The 22,763-nt window shown below is 57.7% G+C and overlaps 1 protein-coding gene across 1 annotated transcript in view; it reads right to left on the bottom strand.

The window, feature by feature from the left end:
• The window catches only part of LOC147109569 (uncharacterized), a 33,641-nt gene extending 19,353 nt beyond the window's left edge, over positions 1–14,288 (bottom strand). The window contains exon 1 of the mRNA XM_086003628.1: positions 14,113–14,288. The gene's annotated coding sequence lies outside the window, so the exon portion shown is untranslated. The remainder of the gene's footprint in view (positions 1–14,112) is intronic.
• Between the last annotated feature and the right edge of the window lie 8,475 nt (positions 14,289–22,763).

The following is a 22,763-nucleotide window of genomic DNA, read 5'->3' as shown; positions in this document are numbered from 1 at the left end:
CCCTTGGATCCTCTCTCCTCTCCCCGCTTGGAGCTTCTCTCCTCTTCCCCCTTGGATCCCCTCTCCTCTCCCCCTTTGATCCTCTCTCCTCTCCCCCCTGGACCCCCTCTCCTCTCCCCCCTTGGATCCTCTCCTCCTCTTCCCACTTGGATACCCTCTCCTCTCCCCCCTTGGATCCTCTCTCCTCTCCCCCCTTGGATCCTCTCTCCTCTCCCCCCTTGGTTTATCTCTACTCTACCCCGTGGATCCCCTCTGTTCTCCCCCCTTGGATCCCCTCTCCTCTCCCCCCTTGGGTCCTCTCTCCTATCCCCCCCTTCGATTCTCTCTCCTCTTCCTCCTTGGATCCCCTCTCATATCCCCCTTGGCTCCTCTCTCCTCTTCCCCCTTGGACCCCCTCTCCTCTCCCCCCTTGGATCTCCTCTCCTCTCCCCCCTTGTATCCCCTGCCCTCTCCCCCCTTGGATCCCCTCCCCTCTGCCCCCTTGGATCCCTTCTCCTCTCCCCACTTGGATCTCCTCTTCCCCTTGGATCCCTCCCCTCTCCCCCCTTGGCTCCCTTCTCCTCTCCCCCCTTGGATCTCCTCTTCCCCTTGGATACTCTCTCCTCTCCCCCCTTGGATCCTCTCTCCTCTCCCACCTTGGATCTCCTCTCCCACCTTTGATACCCTCTCCTCTCCCCCTTGGATCCTCTGTCCTCTCCCCCCTTGGATCCTCTCTCCTCTTCCCCCTTGGACCCTCTCTCCTCTCCCCCCTTGTATCCTCTCTCCTCTCCCCCCTTGGATCCTCTGTCTTCTCCCCCCTTAAATCCCCTCTCCTCTCCCCCCTTAAATCCCCTCTCCTCTCCCCCCTTAAATCCCTTCTCCTCTCCCCCCTTGGATCCTCTCTCCTCTCCCCCCTTGGATCCCCTGCCCTCTCCCCCCTTGGATCCCCTCCCCTCTCCCACTTGGCTGCCCCCTCCTCTCCCCCCTTGGATCTCCTCATTCCCCTTGTATCCTCTCTCCTCTCCCCCCTTGGATCCTCTCTCCTCTCCCCCTTGATCCTCTCTCCTCTCCCCCCTTGGATCCCCTTTCCTCTCCCCCCTTGGCTCCTCTTTCCTCTCCTCCCTTGGATCCCCTCTCCTCTTCCCCCTTGGATCCCCTGCCCTCTCCCCCCTGGTATCCCCTCCCCTCTCCCCCCTTGGCTCCCCACTCCTCTCCCCCCTTGGATCTCCTCTCCCCCCTTTGATCCCCTCTACTCTCCCCCCTTGGATCCTCTCACCTCTCCCCCCCTTGACTCCTCTCTCCTCTCCCCCTTGGATCCTCTCTCCTCTCCCCCCTTGGATCCTCTCTCCTCTTCCCCCTTGGATCCTCTCTCCTCTCCCCACTTGGATCCTCTCTCCTCTCCCCCTTGGATCCTCTCTCCTCTCCCCCCTTGGATCCTCTCTCCTCTCCCCCCTTGGATCCTCTGTCTTCTCCCCCTTAGATCCCCTCTCCTCTCCCCCTTAAATCCCTCTCTCCTCTCCCCCCTTGGATCCTCTCTCCTCTCCCCCCTTGGATCCCCTCCCCTCTTCCCCCTTGGATCCCCTGCCCTCTCCCCCCTTGGATAGCCCCCTCTCTCCCCACTTGGATCCTCTCTCCTCTCCCCCCTGGAACCTCTCTCCTCTACACCCTTGGATCCCCTCTCCTCTCCCCGCTTGGATCCTCTCTCCTATCCCTCCCCTTGGCTCCTCTCTCCTCTCCCCTCTTGGATCCTCTCTCCTCTCCCCACCTTGGCTCCTCTCTTCTCTCCCCCCTTGGATCCTCTCTCCTCTCCCTCCTTGGGTCCTCTCTCCTCTCCCCCCTTGGATCCTCTCTCCTCTCTCCCCTTGGATCCTCTCTCCTCTCCCCCCTTGGAGCCTCTCTCCTCTTCCCCCTTGGATCCCCTCTCCTCTCCCCCCTTGGATCCTCTCTCCTCTCCCCCCTTGGACCCCCTCTCCTCTCCCCCCTTGGATCCTCTCTCCTCTTCCCCCTTGGATCCCCTCTCCTCTCCCCCCTTGGATCATCTCTCCTCTCCCCCCTTGGATCCTTTCTCCTCTCCCCACCTTGGCTCCTCTCTCCTCTCCCCCCTTGGATCATCTCTACTCTCCCCCGTTGGATCCCCTCTGTTCTCCCCCCTTGGATCCCCTCTCCTCTCCCCCCTTGGGTCCTCTCTACTATCACGCCCTTCGATCCTCTCTCCTCTTCCCCCTTGGATCCCCTCTCATCTCCCCCCTTGGATCCTCTCACCTCTCCCCCCTTGGAGCCTCTCTCCTCTTCCCCCTTGGATCCCCTCTCCTCTCCCCCTTGGATCCTCTCTCCTATCCCCCCCTTCGATCCTCTCTCCTCTTCCCCCTTGGATCCCCTCTCATCTCCCCCTTGGATCCTCTCGCCTCTCCCCCCTTGGAGCCTCTCTCCTCTTCCCCCTTGGATCCCCTCTCCTCTCCCCCCTTGGATCCTCTCTCCTCTCCCCCCATGGATCCTCTCTCCACTCCCCCTTGGATCCTCTCTCCACTTCCCCCTTGGATCCCCTCTCCTCTCCCCCCTTGGATCCTCTCTCCTCTCCCCCCTTGGATCCTCTCTCCTCTGCCCCCTTGTATCCTCTCTCCTCTCCTCCCTTGGATCCTCTCTCCTCTCCCCCTTGGATCCTCTCTCCTCTCCCCCCTTGGATCCCCTCTCCTCTCAGCCCTTGGCTCCTCTCTCCTCTGCACCCTTGGACCCCCTCTCCTCTCCCCCCATGTATCCTCTCTCCTCACCCCCCTTGGATCCTCTGTCTTCTCCCCCCTTAAATCCCCTCTCCTCTCCCCCCTTAAATCCCTTCTCCTCTCCCCCCTTGTATCCTCTCTCCTCTCCCCCCTTGGATCCTCTCTCCTCTCCCCCCTTGGATCCCCTGCCCTCTCCCCCCTTGGATCCCTCCCCTCTCCCCACTTGGCTCCCCTCTCTCTCCCCCCTTGGATCTCCTCACTCCCTTGTATCCTCTCTCCTCTCCCCCCTTGGATCCTCTCTCCTCTCCCCCTTGATCCTCTCTCCTCTCCCCCCTTGGATCCCCTTTCCTCTCCCCCCTTGGCTCCTCTTTCCTCTCCTCCCTGGATCCCCTCTCCTCTTCCCCCTTGGATCCCCTGCCCTCTCCCCCCTTGGATCCCCTCCCCTCTCCCCCCTTGGCTCCCCACTCCTCTCCCCCCTTGGATCTCCTCTCCCCCCTTTGATCCCCTCTACTCTCCCCCTTGGATCCTCTCACCTCTCCCCCCCTTGGCTCCTCTCTCCTCTCCCCCCTTGGATCCTCTCTCCTCTCCCCCCTTGGATCCTCTCTCCTCTTCCCCCTTGGATCCTCTCTCCTCTCCCCACTTGGATCCTCTCTCCTCTCCCCCCTTGGATCCTCTGTCTTCTCCCCGCTTAGATCCCCTCTCCTCTCCCCCCTTAAATCCTCTCTCCTCTCCCCCCTTGGATCCTCTCTCCTCTCCCCCCTTGGATCCTCTCTCCTCTCCCCCCTTGGATCCTCTGTCTTCTCCCCCCTTAGATCCCCTCTCCTCTCCCCCCTTAAATCCTCTCTCCTCTCCCCCCTTGGATCCTCTCTCCTCTCCCCCCTTGGATCCCCTCCCCTCTTCCCCCTTGGATCCCCTGCCCTCTCCCCCCTTGGATAGCCCCCTCTCTCCCCACTTGGATCCTCTCTCCTCTCCCCCCTTGGAACCTCTCTCCTCTCCCCCCTTGGATCCCCTCTCCTCTCCCCGCTTGGATCCTCTCTCCTATCCCTCCCCTTGGCTCCTCTCTCCTCTCCCCTCTTGGATCCTCTCTCCTCTCCCCACCTTGGCTCCTCTCTTCTCTACCCCTTGGAGCCTCGCTCCTCTCCCTCCTTGGGTCCTCTCTCCTCTCCCCCCTTGGATCCTCTCCTCTCTCCCCTTGGATCCTCTCTCCTCTCCCTCCTTGGATCCCCTCTCCTCTCCCCCCTTGGATCCTCTCTCCTCTCCCCCCTTGGATCCTCTCTCCACTCCCCCCTTGGATCTCCTCTCTTCTCCCCCCTTGAATCCCCTGCCCTCTCCCCGCTTGGATCCCCTCCCCTCTCCCACCTTGGCTCCCTTCTCCTCTCCCCACTTGGATCTCCTCTTCCCCCTTGGATCCCCTCCCCTCTCCCCCCTTGGCTCCCTTCTCCTCTCCCCCCTTGGATCTCCTCTTCCCCTTGGATCCTCTCTCCTCTCCCCCCTTGGATCCTCTCTCCTCTCTCCCCTTGGATCCTCTCTCCTCTCCCCCTTTGGATCCTCTCTCCTCTCCCCCCTTGGATCCTCTCTCCTCTCCCCCCTTGGATCCTCTCTACTCTCCCCCATTGGCTCCCCTCTCCTCTCCCCCCTTGGATCTCCTCTCCCCCCTTTGATTCCCTCTCCTCTCCCCCCCTAGGATCCTCTCTCCTCTCCCCCCCTTGGCTCCTCTCTCCTCTCCCCCCTTGGATCCTCTGTCCTCTCGCCCCTTGGATCCTCTCTCCTCTCCCCCCTTGGAGCCTCTCTCCTCTCGCCCCTTGGATCCTCTCTCCTCTCCCCCCTTGGAGCCTCTCTCCTCTTCCCCCTTGGATCCCCTCTCCTCTCCCCCCTTGGATCCTCTCTCCTCTCCCCCCTTGGATACTCTCTCCTCTCCCCAACTTGGCTCCTCTCTCCTCTCCCCTCTTGGACCCTCTCTCCTCTCCCCACCTTGGCTCCCCTCTTCTTTCCCCCCTTGGATCCTCTCTCCTCTCCCTCCTTGGGTCCTCTCCCCCCTTGGATCCTCTCTCCTCTCGCCCCTTGGATCCTCTCTCCTCTCCCCCCTTGGTGCCTCTCTCCTCTTCCCCCTTGGATCCCCTCTCCTCTCCCCCCTTGGATCCTCTCTCCTCTCCCCCCTTGGACCCCCTCACCTCTCCCCCCTTGGATCCTCTCTCCTCTTCCCCCTTGGATCCCTTCTCCTCTCCCCCCTTGGATCCTCTCTCCTCTCCCCCCTTGGATCCTCTCTCCTCTCCCCAACTTGGCTCCTCTCTCCTCTCCCCCATTGGATCATCTCTACTCTCCCCCCTTGGATCCCCTTTATTCTCCCCCCTTGGATCCCCTCTCCTCTCCCCCCTTGGTTCCTCTCTCCTATCCCCCCCCTTCGATCCTCTCTCCTCTTCCCCCTTGGATCCTCTCTCATCTCCCCCCTTGGATCCTCTCTCCTCTCCCCCCTTGGAGCCTCTCTCCTCTTCCCCCTTGGATCCCCTCTCCTCTCCCCCCTTGGATCCCCTGCCCTCTCCCCCCTTGGATCCCCTCCCCTCTCGGCCCTTGGCTCCCCTCTCCTCTCCCCTCTTGCATCTCCTCTCCCCCCTTTGATCCCCTCTCCTCTCCCCCCTTGTATCCTCACTCCTCTCCCCCCCTTGGCTCCTCTATCCTCTCCCCCCTTGGATCCTCTCTCCTCTTCCCCCTTGGATCCTCTCTCCTCTCCCCACTTGGATCCTCTCTCCTCTCCCCCCTTGGATACTCGGTCTTCTCCCCCCTTAGATCCCCTCTCCTCTCCCCCCTTAAATCCTCTCTCCTCTCCCCCCTTGGATTCTCTCTCCTCTCCCCCCTTGGATCCTCTCTCCTCTACCCCTTGAATCCTCTGTCTTCTCCCCCCTTAGATCCCCTCTCCTCTCCCCCCTTAAATCCTCTCTCCTCTCCCCCCTTGGATCCTCTCTCCTCTCCCCCCTTGGATCCCCTCCCCTCTTCCCCCTTGGATCCCCTGCCCTCTCCCCCCTTGGATAGCCCCCTCTCTCCCCACTTGGATCCGCTCTCCTCTCCCCCCTTGGAACCTCTCTCCTCTCCCCCCTTGGATCCCCTCTCTCTCCCCCCTTGGATGCTCTCTCCTATCCCACCCCTTGGCTCCTCTCTCCTCTCCCCTTCTGGACCCTCTCTCCTCTCCCCACCTTGGCTCCTCTCTCCTCTCCCCTCTTGGATCCTCTCTCCTCTCGCCCCTTGGATCCTCTCTCCTCTCCCCCCTTGGAGCCTTTCTCCTCTTCCCCCTTGGACCCCCTCTCCACTCCCCCCTTGGATCCTCTCTCCTCTCCCCACTTTGATCCCCTCTCCTCTCCCCCCTTGTATCCTCTCTCCTCTCCCCCCCTTGGCTCCTCTCTCCTCTCCCCCCTTGCACCTCTCTCCTCTTCCCCCTTGGATCCTCTCTCCTCTCCCCACTTGTATCCCCTCTGTTCTCCCCCCTTGGATCCCCTCTCCTCTCCCCCCTTGGGTCCTCTCTCCTATCCCCCTCTTCGATCCTCTCTCCTCTTCCCCCTTGGATCCTCTCTCATCTCCCCCCTTGGATCCTCTCTCCCCTCCCCCCTTGGAGCCTCTCTCCTCTTCCCCCTTGGATCCCCTCTCCTCTCCCCCCTTGTATCCTCTCTCCTCTCCCCCCTTGGATCCTCTCTCCTCTCCCCGCTTGGATCCTCTCTCCACTTCCCCCTTGGATCCCCTCTCTTCTCCCCCCTTGGATTCTCTCTCCTCTCCCCCCTTGGATCCTCTCTCCTCTCCCCCCTTGGATCCTCTCTCCTCTTCCCCCTTGGATCCTCTCTCCTCTCCCCCCTTGGATCCTCTCTCCTCTCCCCCCTTGAATCCCCTCTCCTCTCCCCCCTTGGCTCATCTCTCCTCTCCCCCTTGGATCCCCTCTCCTCTCCCCCCTTGGATCCCCTCTCCTCTCCCCCCTTGGATCCTCTCTCCTCTTCCCCCTTGGATCCTCTCTCCTCTCCCCCCTTGGATCCTCTCTCCTCTCCCCCCTTGAATCCCCTCTCCTCTCCCCCCTTGGCTCATCTCTCCTCTCCCCCTTGGATCCCCTCTCCTCTCCCCCCTTGGATCCCCTCTCCTCTCCCCCCTTGGATCCTCTCCCCTCTCCTACCTTGGATCCCCTCTCCTCTCCCCCCTTGGCTCCTCTCTCCTCTCCCCCCTTGAATCCCCTCTCCTCTTCCCCCTTGGATCCCCTGCCCTCTCCCCCCTTGGATCCCCGCCCCTCTCCCCCTTTGGCTCCCCTATCCTCTCCCCACTTGGATCTCCTCTCACCCCTTCGATCCCCTCTCCTCTCTCCCCTGGGATCCTCTCTCCTCTCTCCCCCTTGGCTCCTCTCTCTCCTCTCCCCCCTTGGATCCTCTCTCCTCTTCCCCCTCAGATCCTCTCTCCTCTCCCCCCTTGGATGCTCTCTCCTCTCTCCCCTTGGATCCTCTGCCCTCTCCCCCCTTGGATCACCTCTCCTCTCCCCCCTTGGATCCTCTCTCCTCTCCCCCCTTGTATCCTCTCTCCTCTCCCCCCTTGGATCCTCTCTCCTCTCCCCCCTTGGATCCCCTCTCCTCTCCCCCCTTGGCTCCTCTCTCCTCTCCCCCCTTGGATCCCCTCTCCTCTTCCCCCTTGGATCCCCTGCCCTCTCCCCCCTTGGATCCCCTCCCCTCTCCCCCCTTTACTCCCCTCTCCTCTCCCCCCTTGGATCTCCTCTCCCCCCTTGGATCCCCTCTCTGCTCCCCCCTTGGACCTCTCTCCTCTCCCCCCCTTGGCTCCTCTCTCCTCTCCCCCCTTGGATCCTCTCTCCTCTCCCCCCTTGGATCCCCTCTCCTCTCCCCCTTGGATCCCGTCTCCTCTCCCCCTTGAATCCTCTCTCCTCTCCCCCCTTGGATGCTCTCTCCTCTTCCCCCTTGGATCCCCTCTCCTCTCCCCACTTGGCTCCTCTCTCCTCTCCCCACTTGGATCCTCTCTCCTCTTCCCCCTTGGATCCCCTCTCCTCTCACCCCTTGGATCCTCTCTCCTCTCCCCCCTTGGATCCTCTCTCCTCTGCCCCCTTGGATCCTCTCTCCTCTTCCCCCTTGGATACCCTCTCCTCTCCCCCCTGGATCCTCTATCCTCTCTCCCCTTGGATCCTCTCTCCTCTCCTCCCTTGGATCCTCTCTCCTCTCCCCCCTTGGATCCTCTCTCCTCTCCCCCCTTGGATCCTCTCTCCTCTCCCCCCTTGGATCCTCTCTCCTCTCCACCCTTGGATCCCCTCTCCTCTACCTCCTTGGCTCCTCTCTCCTCTCCCCCCTTGGAGCCCCTCTCCTCCCCCCCCTTGGATCCCCTCTCCTCTGCCCCCTTGTCTCCCCTGCCCTCCCACCCTTTGGATCCCCACCCCCCTTCCCCCATTGGCTCCCTTCTCCTCTCCCCCCTTGGATCTCCTCTTCCCCCTTAGATCCCCTCTCCTCTCCCCACTTCGATCCTCTCTCCTCTCCCCCCTTGGATCCCCTCTCCTCTCCCCCCTTGGATCCCCTCTCCTCTCCCCCCTTGGATCCCCTCTCCTCTCCCCCCTTGGATCCTCTCTCCTCTCCGCCCCTGGATCCTCCCTCCTCTCGCCCCTTGGATCCTCTCTCCTCTCCCCCCTTGGATCCTCTCTCCTCTCCCCCCTTGGATCCTCTCTCCTCTCCGCCCCTGGATCCTCTCTCCTCTCGCCCCTTGGATCCTCTCTCCTCTCGCCCCTTGGATCCTCTCTCCTCTCCCCCCTTGGATCCTCTCCCCTCTCCCCCCCTGGATCCTCTCTCCTCTCCCCCCTTGAATCCTCTCTCCTCTCCCCCCTTGGATCCTCTCCCCTCTCCCCCCCTGGATCCTCTCTCCTCTCCCCCCTTGGATCCCCTCTCCTCTCCCCCCTTCGATCCTCTCTCCTCTCACCCCTTGGATCCCCTCTCCTCTCCCCCCTTGGATACTCTCTCCTCTCCTCACCTTGGATCCTCTCTCCTCTCCCCCATTGGATCCTGTTTCCTCTCCCCCCCTTGGATCCCCTCTCCTCTCCCTCCTTGGATCCTCTCTCCTCTCCCCCTTGGATCCTCTCTCCTCTTCCCCATTGATCCCTTCTCCTCTCCCCCCTTGGATCCTCTCTCCTCTCCCCCCTTGGATCCTCTCTCCTCTCCCCCCTTATATCCTCTCTCCTCTTCCCGCTTGGATCCCCTCTCCTCTCCCCCCTTGGATCCTCTCTCCTCTCCCCCCTTGGATCCTCTCTCCTCTCCCCCCTTGGATCCTCTGTCCTCTCCTCCCTTGGATCCTCTCTCCTCTCCCCCCTTGGATCCTCTCTCCTCTCCCCCCTTGGATCCCCTCTCCTCTACCCACTTGGCTCCTCTCTCCTCTTCCCCCTTGGACCTCCTCTCCTCTCCCCCCTTGGATCCCCTCTCCTCTCCCCCCTTGGATCCCCTGCACTCTCCCCCCTTGGATCCCCTCCCCTCTCCCCCCTTGGCTCCCTTCTCCTCTCCCCCCTTGGATCTCCTCTTCCCCTTTGGATCCCCTCTTCTCTCCCCCCTTGAATGCTCTCTCCTCTTCCCCCTTGGATCCCCTCTCCTCTCCCCCCTTGGCTCCTCTCTCCTCTCCCCACTTGGATCCTCTCTCCTCTTCCCCCTTGGATCCCCTCTCCTCTCACCCCTTGGATCCTCTCTCCTCTCCCCCCTTGGATCCTCTCTCCTCTCCCCCCTTGGATCCTCTCTCCTCTTCCCCCTTGGATACCCTCTCCTCTCCCCCCTGGATCCTCTATCCTCTCTCCCCTTGGATCCTCTCTCCTCTCCTCCCTTGGATCCTCTCTCCTCTCCCCCCTTGGATCCTCTCTCCTCTCCCCCCTTGGATCCTCTCTCCTCTCCCCCCTTGGATCCTCTCTCCTCTCCACCCTTGGATCCCCTCTCCTCTACCCCCTTGGCTCCTCTCTCCTCTCCCCCCTTGGAGCCCCTCTCCTCTCCCCCCTTGGATCCCCTCTCCTCTGCCCCCTTGTCTCCCCTGCCCTCCCACCCTTTGGATCCCCACCCCGCTTCCCCCATTGGCTCCCTTCTCCTCTCCCCCCTTGGATCTCCTCTTCCCCCTTAGATCCCCTCTCCTCTCCCCACTTCGATCCTCTCTCCTCTCCCCCCTTGGATCCCCTCTCCTCTCCCCCCTTGGATCCCCTCTCCTCTCCCCCCTTGGATCCCCTCTCCTCTCCCCCCTTGGATCCTCTCTCCTCTCCGCCCCTGGATCCTCTCTCCTCTTGCCCCTTGGATCCTCTCTCCTCTCCCCCCTTGGATCCTCTCTCCTCTCCCCCCTTGGATCCTCTCTCCTCTCCCCCCTTGGATCCTCTCTCCTCTCCGCCCCTGGATCCTCTCTCCTCTCGCCCCTTGGATCCTCTCTCCTCTCGCCCCTTGGATCCTCTCTCCTCTCCCCCCTTGGGTCCTCTCTCCTCTCCCCCCCTAGATCCTCTCTCCTCTCCCCCCTTGGATCCTCTCTCCTCTCTCCCCTTGGATCCCCTCTCCTCTCCCCCCTTCGATCCTCTCTCCTCTCCCCCCTTGTATCCCCTCTCCTCTCCCCCCTTGGATACTCTCTCCTCTCCTCACCTTGGATCCTCTCTCCTCTCCCCCATTGGATCCTGTCTCCTCTCCCCCCCTTGGAGCCCCTCTCCTCTCCCTCCTTGGATCCTCTCTCCTCTCCCCCTTGGATCCTCTCTCCTCTTCCCCATTGATCCCTTCTCCTCTCCCCCCTTGGATCCTCTCTCCTCTCCCCCCTTGGATCCTCTCTCCTCTCCCCCCTTATATCCTCTCTCCTCTTCCCGCTTGGATCCCCTCTCCTCTCCCCCCTTGGATCCTCTCTCCTCTCCCCCCTTGGATCCTCTCTCCTCTCCCCCCTTGGATCCTCTGTCCTCTCCTCCCTTGGATCCTCTCTCCTCTCCCCCCTTGGATCCTCTCTCCTCTCCCCCCTTGGATCCCCTCTCCTCTACCCACTTGGCTCCTCTCTCCTCTTCCCCCTTGGACCTCCTCTCCTCTCCCCCCTTGGATCCCCTCTCCTCTCCCCCCTTGAATCCCCTGCACTCTCCCCCCTTGGATCCCCTCCCCTCTCCCCCCTTGGCTCCCTTCTCCTCTCCCCCCTTGGATCTCCTCTTCCCCTTTGGATCCCCTCTCCTCTCCCCCCTTCGATGCTCTCTCCTCTCCCCCCTTGGATCCTCTCTCCTCTCCCCCCTTGGATCCCCTCTCCTCTACCCACTTGCCTCCTCTCTCCTCTTCCCCCTTGGACCTCCTCTCCTCTCCCCCCTTGGATCCCCTCTCCTCTCCCCCCTTGGATCCTCTCTCCTCTCCCCCCTTGGCTTCTCTCTCCTCTCCACCCTTGGATCCTCTCTCCTATCCCCCCCTTGGCTCCTCTCTCCTCTCCCCCCTTGGATCCTCTCTCCTCTCCTCCCTTGGATCCTCTCTCCTCTCCCCCCTTGGATCCCCTCCCTTCTCCCCCCTTGGCTCCCCTCGCCTCTCCCCCCTTGGATCCTCTCTCCTCTCCCCCCTTGTATCCTCTCTCCTCTCCCCCCTTGGATCCTCTCTCCTCTCCCGCCTTGGATCCTCTCCCCTCTCCCCCCTTGGATCCCCTCTCCTCTCCCCCCTTGGCTACTCTCTCCTCTCCCCCCTTGGATCCCCTCTCCTCTTCCCCCTTGGATCCCCTGCCCTCTCCCCCCTTGGATCCCCTGCCCTCTCCCCCCTTGGATCCCCTCCCCTCTCCCTCTTTGGCTCCCCTCTCCTCTCCCCGCTTGTATCTCCTCTCCCCGCATCGATCCCCTCTCCTCTCCCCCCTGGGATCCTCTCTCCTCTCCCCCCTTGGATCCTCTCTCCTCTTCCCCCTTGGATCCCCTCTCCTCTCCCCCCTTGGATCCTCTCTCCTCTCCCCCCTTGGATCCTCTCTCCTCTCCCCCCTTGGATCCCCTCTCCTCTCCCCCCTTGGATCCTCTCTCCTCTCCCCCCTTGGATCCTCTCTCCTCTTCCCCCTTGGATCCTCTCTCCTCTCCCCCCTTGGATCCTCTCTCCTCTCCCCCCTTGGATCCTCTGTCCTCTCCCTCCTTGGATCCCCTCTCCTCTCCCCCCTTGGATGCTCTCTCCTCTCCCTCCTTGGATCCTCTCTCATCTCCCCCCTTGGATTCTCTCTCCTCTCCCCCCTTGGATCCACTCTCCTCTCCCCCCTTCGATCCCCTCTCCTCTCCCCCCTTGGATCCCCTGCCCTCTCCCCCCTTGGATCCCCTCCCCTCTCCCCCGTTGGCTCCCCTCTCCTCTCCCCCCTTGGATCTCCTCTCCCCCCTTGTATCCTCTCTCCTCTTCCCCCTTGGATCCTCTCTCCTGTCGCCCCTTGGATCCTCTCTCCTCTCCCCCCTTAGATCCCCTCTCCTCTCCCCCCTTGGCTCCTCTCTCCTCTCCCCCCTTGGATCCCCTCTCCCCTTCCCCCTTGGATCCCCTGCCCTCTCCCCCCTTGGATCCACTCCCCTCTCCCCCCTTGGCTCCCCTCTCCTCTCCCCCCTTGGATCCCCGCTCCTCTCCCCCCTTGGATCCTCGCTCCTCTCCCCCCTTGGATCCTCTCTCCTGTCCCCCCTTGGATCCCCTCTCCTCTCCCCCCTTGGCTCCCCTCTCCTCTTCCCCCTTGGATCCCCTGCCCTCTTCCCCTTGGATCCCCTCCCCTCTCCCCCCTTGGCTCCCCTCTCCTCTCCCCCCTTTGATCTCCTCTCCCCCCTTGTATCCTCTCTCCTCTCCCCCCTTGGATCCTCTCTCCTCTCCCACCTTGGATCCTCTCCCCTCTCCCCCCTTGGATCACCTCTCCTCTCCCCCCTTGGCTCCTCTCTCCTCTCCCCCCTTGGATCCCCTCTCCTCTTTCCCCTTGAATCCCCTGCCCTCTCCCCCCTTGGATCCCCTCCCCTCTCCCCCTTGGGCTCCCCTCTCCTCTCCCTGCTTGGGTCTACTCTCCCCCCTTCGATCCCCTCTCCTCTCCACCCTGGGATCCTCTCTCCTCTCCCCCCCTTTGCTCCTCTCTCCTCTCCCCCCTTGGATCTGCTCTCCTCTCCCCCCTTGGATCCTCTCTCCTCTTCCCCCTTGGATCCTCTCTCCTCTCCCCCCTTGGATCCTCTCTCCTCTCCCCCCTTGGATCCTCTGTCCTCTCCCCCCTTGGATCCCCTCTCCTCTCCCACCTTGGATTCTCTCTCCTCTCCCCCCTTAGATCCTCTCTCCTCTCCCCCCTTGGATCCCCTCTCCTCTCCCCCCTTGGCTGCTCTCTCCTCTCCCCCCTTGGATCCCCTCTCCTCTTCCCCCTTGGATCCCCTGCCCTCTCCCCCCTTGGATCCCCTCCCCTCTCCCCCCTTGGCTCCCCTCTCCTCTCCCCCCTTGGATCTCCTCTCCCCCCTTGGATCCCCTCTCCTCTCCACCCTTGGATCCTCCCTCCTCTCCCCCCTTGGATCCCCTCTCCTCTCCCCCCTTGGATCCTCTCTCCTCTTCCCCCTTGGATCTCCTCTCCTCTCCCCCCTTGGATCCTCTCTCCTCTTCCCCCTTGGATCCCCTCTCCTCTCCCCCCTTGGATCCTCTTTCCTCTCCCCCCTTGGATCCTCTCTCCTCTCCCCCCTTGGATCCTCTCTCCTCTCCCCCCTTGGATCCCCTCTCCTCTCCCCCCTTGGATCCCCTGACCTTCTCTGCACGGAACCGAGGAAAGCGGGTGATGCAGGCTGCAGCCGCCGTACCGTTTGGTATTGCGCATGTGCAGAAAGAAGCAGTGCAGATAAGCACCGAATTATTTCCATTCACACCTCCTCTCGACCCTTCTTTTGTTTCTTTACTTGTCCCATTACCATCTCCTTTCGCCTTGCATCATCCCTTTTGTCTTTTAATCTCTCCTGCCTTCCACCCTTTCACAGACGTTCCCTTTTGTTCTTTCCTTCCCTCTCCCCTTTCCCTGCCTCTCCACTTGCTTAAAACCTGTTGCATCTCTAACTTTTTCCAGTTCTGACGAAAGGTCATCGACCTGAAACGTTAACTCTGTTTCTCTCTCCACAGATGCTGCCTGACCCGCTGAGCATTTCCAGCATCTTCTGTTTATATTTCAGATTTCCAGCATCTGCAGTATTTTGCTTTTGTATTAGGCAGTCATGACCTACCCTTCTCAAATCCATGCCGACTCTCTTTGTTCCACTTATACCAGTCCAATTGCTCAGTCACTCTGTTTCTGATGATAAATTCCAGTAACGTCCCCACAATTGATGTTAAACTGACAGATCTGTCGTTACCCAGTTTCTCTTAACAATGGAGTGACATTTGCAATTCAAAGGCACAGTTCCCGAATCTCGAGAGCTTTGGTACATTATGATTAATGCATCTGCAATTTGCTCAACTATTTCTCTTAAAAGTAGTAGCACTCTCACCTCTGATTCAGAAGATTGTGGTTTCAATCCCATTCCAGATACTTGAGCACAAAATCTAGTTTCTCACTCCAGTGCAATACTGAGGGAGTGCTGCAATGACAGAGGCGCCGTCTTTCAGATGAAATGTTAAACCGAGGCCTCATCTACCCTCTCGGGTGAACGTTAAAGATCCAATGGCAATATTTTGAGGAAGAGCAGAGGAGTTATCCCCGGTATCCTGGCCAATATTATTCCCTCAAACAACACCACTAATAAAAATGAATTATCTGTTCATTATCACATGGCTATTTGTGGGACATTGCTGTGAGAAAATTGGCTGCCAAATTTCCTACTTTACAACAGTGCCTACACTACAAAAATTGGCTATAAAGCACTTTGGGACGTCCGGAGTTTGTGAAAAGCGCCATATAAATGCAAGTTCTTTTTTTCTTTCTTTAATACCCTGGTGTGGAAACCATCAGGTCCTGAAGATTTGTCTGTCTGTAGCCCCGTTATTTTGTACATTACAATATTTTTTACTAATATTAAATCCACTAAGTTCCTCCCTTTGATTTATTTTTAGGCTCCCTTGTACAGCTGGTATTTTATCCTCTTCCACCACTGTGAAAACGGATCCAAAGTGCTCATTTAACATGTCTCGGTTGTCAGCCAGCTGACAGAGCTTGCCACAGATCAGACTCCTGTCCTCATCCCAAGAATTGATGGAATACTGTCTAACTGCCAAGTCTGGGTGAACTCCCTCTCCACTATGAGGCAGACCAGGTGCAGGTTCCTAGCTCTGATCCTTCTAGTCATAACTACACACCAAGCAACACTGATTATTAGAAGATACTGGGCCAAGAACATGAAGGCCCTGAAGTTCCTGGTGGAGCAGAATCTCCACCCCATCTAGCCCCAGCTTTTTTAAAATTCATTCACAGGATGTGGATGTTGCTGGCAAGGCCAGCATTTATTGCCCATCCCTAATTGAGAAGGTGATGGTGAGCCGCCTTCTTAAATATAACCAAATGCCTTGCTTGGTCATTTCAGAGGTAACCATGAAACTATTGGATTGTCGTAAAAACCCATCTGGTTCACTAATGTCCTTTAGGGAAGGAAATCTGCCGTCTTTACCCAGTCTGGCCTATATGTGACTCCAGACCCCACAGCAATGTGGTTGACTCTTAACTGGCCTCTGAAATGGCCTAGCAAGTCACTCAGTTGTAACTAACCGCTACGAAACATAATAAGAATGAAACCGGACGGACCACCCGGCATCGGCCTCGGCACCGGCTACAGACACGGCAATGGTACATCCAGCCCAGTCGACCCTGCAAAGTCCTCCTCACCAACATCTGGGGACTTGTGCTTCTACCTAGAAGGACAAAGGCAGCAGACACATGGGAACACCACCACCTCCAAGTTCACCTCCAAGTCACACACCATCCTGACTTAGAAGTATATTGCCGTTCTTTCATCATCGCTGGGTCAAAATCCTGGAACTCCCTCCCTAACAGCACTGTGGGAGTACCATCACCACACGGACTGCAGCGGTTCAAGAAGACGGCTCACCACCACCTTCTCAAGGGCAACTAGGGATGGGCAATAAATGCTGGCCTTGCCATAAGCAAATTTAAAAAAAGTTAAGAGTGAACCACATTGCTGTCGGTCTGGAGTCACATATAGGCCAGACCAGATAAGGATGGCAGATTTCCTTCCCCAAAGGACATTAATGAACCAGATGGGATTTTATAATAATACGGTAGTTTCATGGTCACCATAACTGATACTAGCTTTTTATTCCAGATTTATTTAATTAACTGAATTCAAATTCTACAGCTGCCATGGTGGGAATATGAACTCATGTCACCGGAACATTTGTCCAGGCCTCTGGAGTCCTAAGTCCAATAACATAACCACTATGCTATCATACCCGTCCTGGAGACCCCATCCCAGTGAAATGAGTGAAGGCATCCTGGGCCCATTTTAGGACCTATTTGCTAAATTTGTTTAAAGTAGTCGGAGCTTGTGCTGCACCAGCAACAATTAGTTTTTCAGGCTCCACAACATCTAACCAGCGGTCCTTGAAAGACCGCTGGAGGCCGCCGAAGAGACCAACTGGTACATTTTATAAATCTACCTTAATGTGGAGTAAGGAGGAGCAGGAGTGCTCATTAATACTGTGGGCCGCTGCTGGAGCCTGCTCGCCACATCCTGCTCACCACATCCCGCTCACCACATCCCGCTCGCCTTCTCCTGCTCACCATATCCCGCTCGCCACATCCCGCTCGCCACATCCCGCTCGCCACATCCCGCTCGCCACATCCTGCTCACCAAATCCCGCTCGCCACATCCCGCTCACCACATCCCGCTCGCCTTCTCCCACTCACCACATCCCGCTCGCCACATCCCGCTCACCTTCTCCCACTCACCACATCCCGCTCACCTTCTCCCGCTCACCACATCCCGCTCACCTTCTCCCACTCACCACAGCCCGCTCACCTTCTCCCGCTCACCACATCCCGCTCACCACATCCCGCTCACCTTCTCCCGCTCGCCACATCCCGCTCGCCACATCCCGCTTGCCATATCCTGCTCGCCACATCCTGCTCGCCACATCCCGCTTGCCACATCCCGCTCGCCTCCCTCCCGCTCACCACATCCCGCTTGCCTTCTCCCGCTCACCACATCCCGCTCGCCCCCTCGCTTGTCCCCTCGCTCGCCCCCTCAAGCTCGCCTCCCTGTTCGCTCCCTCCCGCTTGCCCCCACCCTCTCGCCCCCTCCTGTTCGATCCCCTCCCACTCGCCACCTCCCTCTCGCCCCCTCCCTCTCGCCCACCCCACTCGCCCCCTCCCTCTCACCCCCCCACTCACCCGCTCCTGTTCGATCCCCTCCTGCTCATCCCCTCACGCTCGCCCCCTCCCTCTCGCCCCCTCCCGTTCGCCCCCTCCTACTCGCCCCCTCCCGCTCGCCCCCTCCCTCTTTCCCCCTCCTGCTCGCCCCCCCACTCACCCGCTCCTGTTCAATCCCCTCCCGCTCATCCCCTCATACTCGCCCCCTCCCTCTCGCCCCCTCCCGTTAGCCCCCTCCTGCTCACCCCCTCCCGCTCGCCCCCTCCCTCTTGCCCCCTCCCGCTCGCCCACCCCACTCGCCCATCTCACTCAACCTCTCCCGCTCGCCCCCTCCCGTTCACCCCCCCCGCTCACCCCCTCCCTCTCACCCCCTCCCGCTTGCCTCCCCGCTTGCCCCCTCCCTCTCGACCCCCCCGCTCACCCCCTCCCTCTCGCCCCCCCCGCTCGACCTCTCCCGCTCATCCCCTCCCATTTGCCCCCCTCCCGCTCGCCCCCTCCCTCTTGCCCCCTCCCGCTTTCCCCCTCCCTCTCGCCCCCTCCCGCTTGCCCTCTCCCGCTCATCCCCTCCCATTTGCCCCCTCCCGCTCGCCCCCTCCCTCTTGCCCCCTCCCGCTTGCCCCCTCCCTCTCGCCCCCTCCCGCTTGCCCCCTCCCGCTCGACCTCTCCCGCTCATCCCCTCCCATTTGCCCCCCTCCCACTCGCCCCCTCCCTCTCACCCCCTCCCTCTCGCCCCCTCCCATTCGCCCCTCCCGCTCGCCCCTCTTACTCGCCCCCTCCCGCTCGCCCCTCCCGCTCACCCCCCCGCTCACCCCCCTGCTCGCCCCCCCGCTCAACCTCTCCCACTCGCCCCCTCCCTCTTGCCCCCTCCCGCTCCACGTCTCCCGCTCATCCCTTCCCATTTGCCCCCCTCTCGCTCACCCCCTCCTGTTCGCCCCCCCCACTTCCCCGCTTGACCTCTCCCGTTCTCCCCTGTCCCACTCACCCCCGCCCCGCTCGCCACCCCCACCCCCGGCTTGCCCCCCTGCTCGCCCTGCTTGCCCCCCCCCACTCGCCCCCCTCCCACTCGCTGGCTCCCATTCGCCCCCCGCCCCGCTCTCCTCTCCCGCTCGCCCTCTCCTGTTCGCCCCCGTCTCACTCGCCCACTGCCCCGATCGCCCCGCCCCCGGCTTGCCCCCTCCTGCTTGCCCTCTCCCGCTAGATCCACTTCTTCTTACCTCTCTTCCCTGCCATGGACTGACCTGCAGATCTGGCCTCAAGGTGCCCGATTAGCTCCCGCAGCTTGGGGATTTATTTCAATGAGGTCCGAGGACAAATATCGGACTCCCTCTTCTGGTACAAAAGTCCATCGAGCTGACAATTTTGCGCCTGTTATTGGGCGTTATTGAATTTAGACCCTGACGTAATAAAACTCACTACGCACTTGGTTTGAGCACAAAGCAAGGCTTTAATCAACTTGTTTCAGAACATGGAGGTCTAGTTGTACTTCACTAGCTCCTTGTCTTACAAAATGTCCCTTGAAAGCTGGGCCCACGCCCGAGTATTTATACTCCTTTGACGGCGCCACCAGCTGGCCGTCCAGCGTTATTTCATGAGTAGTTTCTTTATGAGGATGAGATTGATGACAGGCCCCATTATCTCTTCAGCATGCTTTAGAGGGTTAACATTTGCATGAATAATAACCATATGCAAGTAATGAGAACAGATCACTCAACAGACTTCTAACATTTGAAATGTAGGCTGTAAAATTTAAAATAAGCAGATTAGCACCTGCATTAAAATAATAGACAAAGGAATTTCATGTGAATGTGTCACATTCATTACTAATATCACACAGCATAATATCAAGGCTACGCTGGTCGCTATAATGTTATGGTCATTGCAAACTTCAACCTTGCGTGATGTATCAATGTAAATGGATTTTGAGTGGCAGTTTGCATTTTAGCGGTCTTGTGTACTTTGGCTCTTTCTGTGTCCCTTATTTATTTCATTCTTAGTGAGTAATGAGAGGAAGGAAAGCTACTCTCAGGAGAGTGCACTAGAATGTAATGTTAATACAACTCTGCTGCTCACTGACAGGACAAACATGGGCCCGTAACATGATCTGCACAGCATTATCAGTACAGAGTGTCACAGCGGGACAGGTCTGGGGAACTGGCAGTGACCCAGCGCTGCACATCCCCAAGTACTCAAGTTGACTCTTCAACCACTCATGAAATCATCAAAATGAAGAGGGACTCGAGCATCAATTAACAATGCTGTTGTGACATTTACAAACTTCAGAATTCTTATTACAGCACAATTAGCTTTGTCCTGTATAAGTAAACAAAACAAATGGTGTCATGTGTGCCAGAATGCATTAAAGAAAAAGATAAAAACATTTCCTATAAGGGTAAATTTTTCAATTTTGGGCTCTGTTCAGCCACCAGGAACACTTATTGGGAATTTAGGAGCAGAACTCAGTGAGTCCTACAGGATATTCCATCCATTTGATAGAAAATCCCGAGGGGCCCAAGGAGCGCTGCACATAAATCCCTGATAATGCACTGCCTGCAAGTGAGGAGCTCATAAAATCCACTCTACACTAATTGTAGTTTAAAACTTTTGCCTCTACTAATGATCTGTTCTCCTCAGTGTATGCAAATTTCAATAGATTATCTTTTCTATTTATCTATTATCCTGTCCCTTTCATTTTAAAATAGTCTTGCATTTTTACTGTAAGATGAAATAAGTATTCTGAAGTTTATGCATTCAAGTGAGCAGAGACAGAGAGTCAGGTAAGCAGGCTTGCCTGAGGTGCGGGCAGTGCCATCTTATGGCCAGGTTGTGTCTCTGGAGTAGAGGGCTAACACATGGCTCATAACTTTCAAGGATTCACAAATCTTATTCATTATTTGGTGACTCCTGATTTTAGCACTAGGAATGCATTACAGTCATTGAGTGCCTATTTAAAATGAGTGCTGCATTGATGCACTTATATTTTGGGGATTGCCATTAATGCGACTGTTTGTGCATGAGGTTTGTGCCTGTCTTACAAATATTCCATCTGCAACTGGGGTTCAGCAGGCTCAGTCTCAGTGTCCTCTTCTGCTAGTCAGGTGCGAGTGCTACCACTGAACTAAGGCTGACATCGGGGTTAGCTGGATCAGATGAGCTGTCATCCTTACAAACAACTCCATCATCTGTGCCAGTTGTGACTATTCCCCTGCTGCTAGGCATTCCCTTCGCGTGTCCAATGATCTGTATGGGAGCAGATCGCTGAGCAGCCCTGAGGTTGTTGAAGGCCTGTATCATGATTCTCAATCCAACTTAACAACAACCACTTGCATTTATAAAGCCCCTTTAATGTACTAAAATGTCCCAAGGCACTTCGCAGGTGCGTAATCAGACAAAATTTGACACCGAACCGCATAATATTCGGACAGACGACCAAAAGCTTGGTCAAAGTGGTAGCTTTTAAGGAGGGTCTTGAAGGAGGAGAGAGAGGTAGAGAGGCAGAGAGGTTTAGCAAGGGAATTCCAGTGCTTTGGGCTGAGGCAGCTGAAGGCACGGCCACCAAAGGTGGAGCGAAGAAAATCAGGGATGCGCAAGATGCAAAATTCCCCAGCATTTTCAAACCTGACAAGTGAGGTTGGTTTATTTTGGAGCACGAAGGGGAGGCGGGTATGGAGGCGGGACTGCCGGGAAAATGGCAGAATCTGGGGGTGGGTGTCCAACCCACCCCCAACCCGCCTCCGTGCCATCTTGCCAGGAGGCGGGTAGCCGTCCCGTGCCGGGTCCCGTCTCCTTGGAGGCGGGAAGGGATTACAACCACTTAACTGCCTGTTAACAGGCAGAAAATAGGCTTATCGCCATTTTGCCCACACAAGTGCGGGTTTCCCGAAGGCTTCGAACCCTGCCAGGGTCACCGAGGCAAGTAGTGGGTCTGCGGGGGTCGGAGGGGACCAAAAGAGTGCTGTGGAGGTGAGTGATGGGCACAAGTCATAGAGTCATATAGTCATAGAGTTATACAGCACAGAAAGAGGCCCTTTGGCCCATCGCGTCCACGCCGGCCATCAGGCCCTGTCTAATCTAATCCCATTTTCCAGCATTTGGTCTGTAGCCTTGTATGCTATGGCATTTCAAGTGCTCATCCAAATGCTTCTTGAATGTTGTGAGGGTTCCTGCCTCTACCACCCTTTCAGGCAGTGAGTTCCAGATTCCAACCACCCTCTGGGTGAAAAAGTTCTTCCTCAAATCCCCTCTAAGCCTCCTGCCCCTTACCTTGAATCTATGCCCCCTTGTTATTGACCCCTCTACTAAGGGAAAAAGTTCCTTTCTATCTACCCTATCTATGCCCCTCATAATTTTGTACACCTCAATCAGGTCCCCCCTCAGCCTTCTCTGCTCCAAGGAAAACAACCCCAGCCTGTCCAGTCTTTCTTCATAGCTGAAGCGCTCCAGCCCAGGTAATATCCTGGTGAATCTCCTCTGCACCCTCTCCAAAGCAATCACATCCTTCCTATAGTGTAGCGACCAGAACAGCACACAGTATTCCAGCTGTGGCCTAACCAGCGTTTTGTACAGCTCCATCATAACCTCCCTGCTCTTATATTCTATGCCTCGGCTAATGAAGGCAAGTATCCCATATGCCTTTTTAACCACCTTATCCACCTGTTCTGCTGCCTTCAGGGATCTATGTACATGCACACCAAGGTCCCTCTGATCTTCTGTCTTTCCTAGGGTCTTACCATTCATTGTGTATTCCCTTGCCTTGTTAGTCCCTCCAAAATGCATCACCTCACACTTTTCAGGGTTAAATTCCATTTGCCACTGTTCCGCCCATCTGACCAACCCATCTATATCATCCTGCAGACTGAGGCTACCCTCCTCACTATTCACCACCCCACCAATTTTTGTGTCATCTGCGAACTTACTAATCATACCTTTTACATTCACATTCAAATCATTAATGTAGACCACAAACAGCAAGGGACCCAGCACCGATCCCTGCGGTACCCCACTGGACACAGGCTTCCAGTCACAAAAACAACCTTCGACCATCACCCTCTGCCTTCTGCCACTAAGCCAGTTTTGGATCCAATGTGCCAAGGCACCCTGCGGAGAGGTGAGTATCTGAGGTAAGTGGAAAGTGTTAGAAAAGGTGTACTTACCTTTGTTTCTTCCTGCAGGCTTCAATCGGTGGGTATGCGGAGAGTCTCGCACCTCCACGTTGGAGATGACAGATGGCCGTTGCATTCTCCAAAGCAACAACCATCTCATTTCTGCAAAAGAAAGAGGTTTGATAAGGTCTTGAACTCATCAAACTACAGAGAATGTCAGTGTTTGACAGCTTCACAGAGCCGTCAAACGATGACAATTCATCTGTCAAAAATTTTTAACGTTGATGTTCTCTGCAACCAGCTTTCCTGTAATTGGCCTGCTCAGCCTGCTGGGCGGGCTTAACAAGGTCAATCAAGGGAAAATATCGTGGGTTGGCCAGAAGTTGATGGAGCGGGACTGAAACCTGACAAGTGGGAGTCCCGCCTCCAAAAGCTCCCCATTGGCAAAATCACCCCCCAAAGTGTCGATATCCCCAAATTGCTCATTAATGAAACCGTGCTTGTGCTTCGGACTTCAGTCACTACTTTGAGATGGACATGGAGTACCCATGCTCTCTTTGTTGGTCTGTAGTTTGGTTAGCCATTCTTGTTTCCCTGCACAGCTGTGGATCATGCACATACTTAGGCTATGCAAGGATCCTGGTACACACTCAAATAGCAAATGAAATGCTCGTGTTGAGGTTATACTCTCTGTGTTCAGCAGCTAAAGGATAAATAGAGC

The sequence above is a fragment of the Somniosus microcephalus genome, chromosome 12, assembly GCF_052327205.1.
Source record: "Somniosus microcephalus isolate GS21.2 chromosome 12, FLI_Smic_1.0, whole genome shotgun sequence".
Taxonomy (NCBI): domain Eukaryota; kingdom Metazoa; phylum Chordata; class Chondrichthyes; order Squaliformes; family Somniosidae; genus Somniosus; species Somniosus microcephalus.
Note: the sequence above shows the minus strand (reverse complement) of the source record. Positions and strands in the feature narration are given on the sequence as shown.